Raw genomic sequence first — 6,000 nt, 5'->3', positions numbered from 1 at the left:
ACACCAAAGTTTGCTTTTTTTTTTTTTTTTTAGTTGGCAAAGAAACCAAAACTTAATAACTATGTCTTGATCTCGAAGAGAGACAAGAAAACAAAGGAACAAAACAAACATTCACGATCGAGGCTCGAACACAGTAAACATACTCTAAACGAGACAACCAAGAAACCCTAACTAGACCTGAGCCTCCCGTGATGAAACAAAAGTGAAAAAACAAACGCAAAAGATGAACTGAGTAAACATCTAAACAAAATAAGACCATAGTCCTACAACCAGTGGCGAAAGTATGTGGGGGCAGAGGGGGGCGCCCGCCCCCAAGTGGATTTTTATTTTCAGTGTAAAAATTTTGAGTTTTTCGACTTCGCCCCCGGTGGCTTTTTAATTTGCCCCAAAACCTACATATTTTGCTCCAAAACCTTCAAATTTTGCCTAAAAATCTTCAACTTTTGCCCCAAAATCTACAAAAATTGCCCAAAAACATTCAAATTTTGCCCCCAAAACTTCAAATTTTGTCCAAAAAATTGCTACGATTTTAAATTTTTTTTGCCCCCGGTGAAAAAAATCCTAGTTCCGCCACTGCCTACAACTCATGCATCAAAGTTTTTGTCGTTGATACCACCATCCCCCTTAGCTTCAAACGATAACGTTGATTCAAATTGCTAAATTCATCAAAAAAAATCCTTCACCATCTAACAACTTTCCCGACCCCGAACCCAATCACTTCCACTTACAATAATCTGTGCTTTGTGAATCTTTTGGTTTCCCACGAGAAGCAACCCCAACTTAATCTTCATTGCTAGAATCGTGCAAACAAAACTCTCCAACCTTTAAACTCTTTTTTTTAACCTCGTCTTTCTTCTTTAAATCACCCTTCGTTTCAAGCTTTCTTCCCCCGTTTATTCAAAACTGACTAGCATGCACGTGTCATCTCCTAATTTCTACTTTATTGTCATTGAATTTGAGTGTCCATTAGAATTTGAGTGTCATCTCCTAATCTATATGTTAATTTTTATTGATTTGTTATTTTAGTGTTATGTTATTGTCTTACCTGAGTAATTTTGTAGTCTTATGTTAGTATTTGTTATTTTTAGTCTTATTTGTTAACTCTTTATGTGTATTCGTATGACATTAGTTGTCGTTTTTTAAATAGTATATATTATTCGTCGGAAGAAAATGGTTTTTTTCCCGCCTCGCTCTAGGTCTTTAAATTTTCGGGACCGGCCCTGGCTACGATGGTTCACCCTTGATGATTTTGCACTGCCTGTAGAACGAGTAGTTGTCCTGAGATTTGCCAGCTCTCAAAACAAGTTGAAAATTCGGATATATCAAAGAAAACAAATTACATAAAAAATAAAGGAGTTTATAACCATAAGGTCTAATCTAATCTAGCTTCTTTAAATGTGCTAGAAAAGCCTCGGACACAATTCTTTCGGGGTGATTAATGAGACACTAGAAAGATACTTTGGCTAAAGTGGGATAGCGTCTTGTTGACAATTGTTTATGTAATAGATTAGTGACACACGGTTTTATCTTTTATATGTAATGTATTTACTGTTTTACCATGGTAACTATGTAACTTTTGTAACCAGGGAGGTTGTCATATATAAACAACCTCCCCACAACTATTGTATCTAGTTATCCATTTTGACACTTACTCATCTTATCATTTCCTCTCTTGTGTTCTTGAATAACTAATACTTCTAACCCACTAATCACTCACAAACGGTCGATCTAGGCTTCTTTAGGGACTAACAATTGGTATCAGAGCGGGACTTGCTATCTTGCTTGTAGATCCAAGGTTTGAAGCTTCCAGATTCGAGTTTTGAAGTATTTGGTGCTCTTCGGTTGAGGTATCACAATTTTTCTTTATTTGGTCACGAATTTGTTTGTTGTTTGTTAAGTATATCTATTTTTCTGCTTGAAATCTGTCTCAAATGCTTAACAAGTACTAAATTCTGCATGCTCTATCTCAGATTTGCCTATTCATTAAAGATTCATGCACGAAAAAGTTCTTTAGACCCTAAGTTATATCTATTTTTCTGTTGAAGTATGATTAACATGTTTCCCTCTTATGAAAACGATATGTATGTCAAAATGGCATGAAATTCATGAAGTTTTCTGGTAATTTAGGGCTTAGTTCATGTACTTTGTTCATATTTTATGCTCATATGTTCATGTTTCTGCTGCCATGACTGAGATACAATGATTTTGTCACTTTATTACATGATTTATTCGAAAAGTGCTTGAAAATTTTCTCTTCATTCGTGTTAAGATTAATTAAAGGCTCTAAAATTACTTGATTCATTGCTGTTTTGCCCTCTAACTCTGCTAAATCTGCTTTAAAAATCACTCGAATTGCCTAAGTTTTTCCAGAACAGGTGCTCGAAAACCCCTGCTGGGTTTGAATCTGCACGAAAACCTCTCAGGGTTTCATCACTACAGTGAAACCCTAAGGTTATTGCACGAAAACCTTGTTAATTCACCCACGTGTTGAGTCCGTTTTGGCTCCAAACTTTGGACCATTAGTCAATTCCCACCGAAATTGCTATTACCCAATAGTTTTAAGTGTGAAAAGGACATGTCCTTGACATAATCCCTTGATTTGTGTCATAGAGGACAAAGGACTTGTCTTTTTGTGCATAAGCTTGTACTTTTGTGTAAGTTTTCACGTGCATTGGTTTTCTCTTTCTTAAAGTCAAAAAACTTGAATTTAAAACAAACTGAATTAAGTGTTTTCAGTCAAATTTGCTCGAAAAAAATTGTGAAAAGTGTAATATTTGCTCGAAAACAGTGTGTAATTTGAGTATTTGCTCGAAATTTGTGCTGAAAAATTAAAGGATTGGCTGAAAACAGTGTCTTTTATTTCCCGAAAACCTTGCACGAAAATCTCTTTCTGCTCGAATATCTTTGTCTTTTTGTCTCATTGTGCTCGAAAACTCAGATCCCTGAAAACCTGGTTTTGCTCGAAAACCACCCTGTTTTGAAGGCTTGGTTTTGTTTGAAACCCTAGTTATCTGCTCGAAAATTTAGGTGCTCTAGAATTAGATTTTACTCGAATACCTTACCTGCTCGAATACATTGCCTGCTCTAAAAGTTTAATGGTGCTCTATTATCTTGCCTGCTCGAAAATCTAGGATTTTACTCCCATAACTGTCCTGCTCGAAAACCTCCATTTCCTTACTACCTTGTTGCTGCTCGAAAATTTAGTCTGATTTAAAATTTGGCTTTGCTCAAAAACCACTCGGTTTATACAAGTGGTTTTATACCAAAACCCTAATTTCACTCTGTTTACACAAGTAATTCCTCACTCTCAAAACCCCCTCTTAACAATATCTTGTCCACCTCTTCTCTTTTGCACCATTCAGTCTACACTCTTAGTTAAGATGGCTACTGCAAACCGTGATGCTTTGGTCGTGGGCTCGGATACTCGTCCTCCCATGATGTTCGAGGGATTGTTTGACGAATGGAAAGGAAGATTTGACAACTTCATCAATGGAAAGGGAGAACAAACCAAATACCTCTGGGATTCATTTCTCAATGGACCTAAGATCTCACTTCAATGGACCTCTGGGATTGTCATGACATGTACAAATCCGTCAGCTCTTTGAAATTCAGAAAAGAACTTCTAGATGAAATCACTCGTCAATAGGAAGGATATAGCCAATCCGACCAGACAAAACTTGACATAGCTCTCGCAATGTATGAGGACTACTTTCAGAAACCAGACGAACCCCTAAAGGACTGCTACAGACGTTTCTGTGAGGTCATAAATGAGCTAAAGAAGGTTGGAGTGAAAAAGGAAAATTAAGAGCTGAACATGAAATTCCTGAAGAAACTAAATGCCACCTGGACACCATACGGAAACAACTTCCGTGCCTCCAAAAACACCAAGAAGTACAATATCCATGAAGTTGTAGGGAAACTAATGAATCATCAACCTGATGTTCTAGCCGCCCAAAACCCTAAATTCAACCTAGCTGAAACCAGTGATCCAATGGCTCTGTTTGTTAACAAAAGCTCCACCAAAACCCCTTCCAACGGCTCCAACTCACTCAAAGCAAAACAAACCATTCCCTCTGATGAGGACACATACTCTGACGTTGATGAAGAACATCGAGATCTCGTCAAGGCTGCCACAATGTTCAGTAAGCAACTGAATCTCAGGAGATCATCTGGAGGTTTTAGCAAGAACAACAACAATCGAACATCATCCAGCTCTTCATACTACAAAAAACCCGAAACCTCAACCACTCAATACCGGGCTCCTGACAACAAGGACCCTGATAATGTCTGTTTCAACTGTGGTAAAATAGGTCACTTTGCACGAGAATGCAGACTACCCAAACGAAAGGATGCCGAGTACTACAAGAAAAAGATGTTGCTCGCCCAAGATGCTGAAAAGGGGAAGGTCCTCAAAGCCTCAGATGATGTTTGGCTAAACTGGTCAGACAGTGAACACGAGCCCGAACGAGCTAATGTAGTGAAACTCACCAACATGAACCGTGCTCATGACAATGTTTCTTCCGATGATGAGGAAGAGGTACAACTTTACATCGACATAATTCATGAATATTATAACTCTGTAAATAATAGTTCTGAATGTGTTTCTGATGTATTGCATGCACCATCTAAAAGACCTAATGACCCACCTATCCAAATTAATGTGTCCATTAGAGATGAACCTGCTTCTAATAATCATGATAAAGTGCTCCCTGAATTGTCTGATATGTATGTTGACAACTTTGCTAAAACGAGTAAGGACCTTAGATCACTTGCTAGTCAAGTTAGTGGACTACAAAATGAGAACCATAGGTTAAAAGCTGAATTGAAAATCAAAGTCTCAAACAATGCATACCTAACACTTTAGAAGGATCTAGCTGAAAAAGTAACACAATTGAAGGAGCTAGAATCTAGTGTGAGACCGTTACGAATAGAAAGGACAGACTTTAGGTTAAGAAAAGAAGTTCTTAGTGAGTAAGTAGACAATGCTGAGAAAGAAATTAAGAAACTCACTGCTTCTAAGAAAACTCTTCTAGATACCTTAGAAGAAAAGATAAGAGAACCCCTCTTCGATCTTGCTAAGAAAACCTCTGAATGTTCTAAACTTACCGCACATAATCTAGAGCTTCAAACTCGTCTAGGTCAATTTGAAGAAAATCTCTACAGGACCGAACAGTCTAAGGTTGTTTTAGCAGGACATATCTCGAATCAAACCCTGTTCATGAATCGACCAAAAGACTCCTTCCGTGAGAACAAAGGCCTAGGCTTTGAAAATCCTCTCACCTTGTCCAATATGGCCAAAGCTGAGCCCTGTCTGTATGATAGTAGATACTTAATGATTGGCTTACCTGTGCGACTCACATTTGCATCCAACAGTGAGGTTGAGGAAGCATTGGCTAAAAGATCAACTAAAATGAAACGAGAAATTGCTCTAATCTATGATAAAATCAACGCTCTTTATTTGAAAAAGAAAAACTCATTTTCATATGAAAGCTTACCTAATTTGTTTAATGAAAGTGAAAGTTCGGAAGGTCAAAAACGTGTTGTCTACTTACCAACTCTGGTATTAGAAAAATACATCATCAGTTTAGAAAAGGAACTTTTCGAAAATAAAATGAATTCTTTTGACAATGAACGAAAATTTCTGATGATCATAAAAGCCATGTAACACCAAATCTCACTCCAAGTGACCACAAATGATCAACTTGCTCATGATGTGCATGAACTTCAAAAACAGATTGCTAGTCAAGCGACTACTTTCTGTGAAATGATTTCAAAGTCCAAAGCCCCTCAGGAACCGCCACCCTGCCACCTTATAGAACCTTCAAATGTTCTTGCTGATTCTCTCGGGAAAGAAATTGTTGACTTAAAACTTGAACTAAAAGGATATAAGAAACATGTTGCTCTTATTGAAAAGGACAACATCGATTTGCAAGTAAAAGTTTTAATGAATCGTGATTTTGAAAAAGCCGAAAAGAATTTTGGTCCAACATTATCACAAAA

This window comes from Rutidosis leptorrhynchoides, chromosome 4, assembly GCF_046630445.1.
Source record: "Rutidosis leptorrhynchoides isolate AG116_Rl617_1_P2 chromosome 4, CSIRO_AGI_Rlap_v1, whole genome shotgun sequence".
In the NCBI taxonomy this organism is placed as follows: domain Eukaryota; kingdom Viridiplantae; phylum Streptophyta; class Magnoliopsida; order Asterales; family Asteraceae; genus Rutidosis; species Rutidosis leptorrhynchoides.
The sequence above is the reverse complement of the archived record's forward strand: the minus strand, read 5'-3'. Positions refer to the sequence as shown.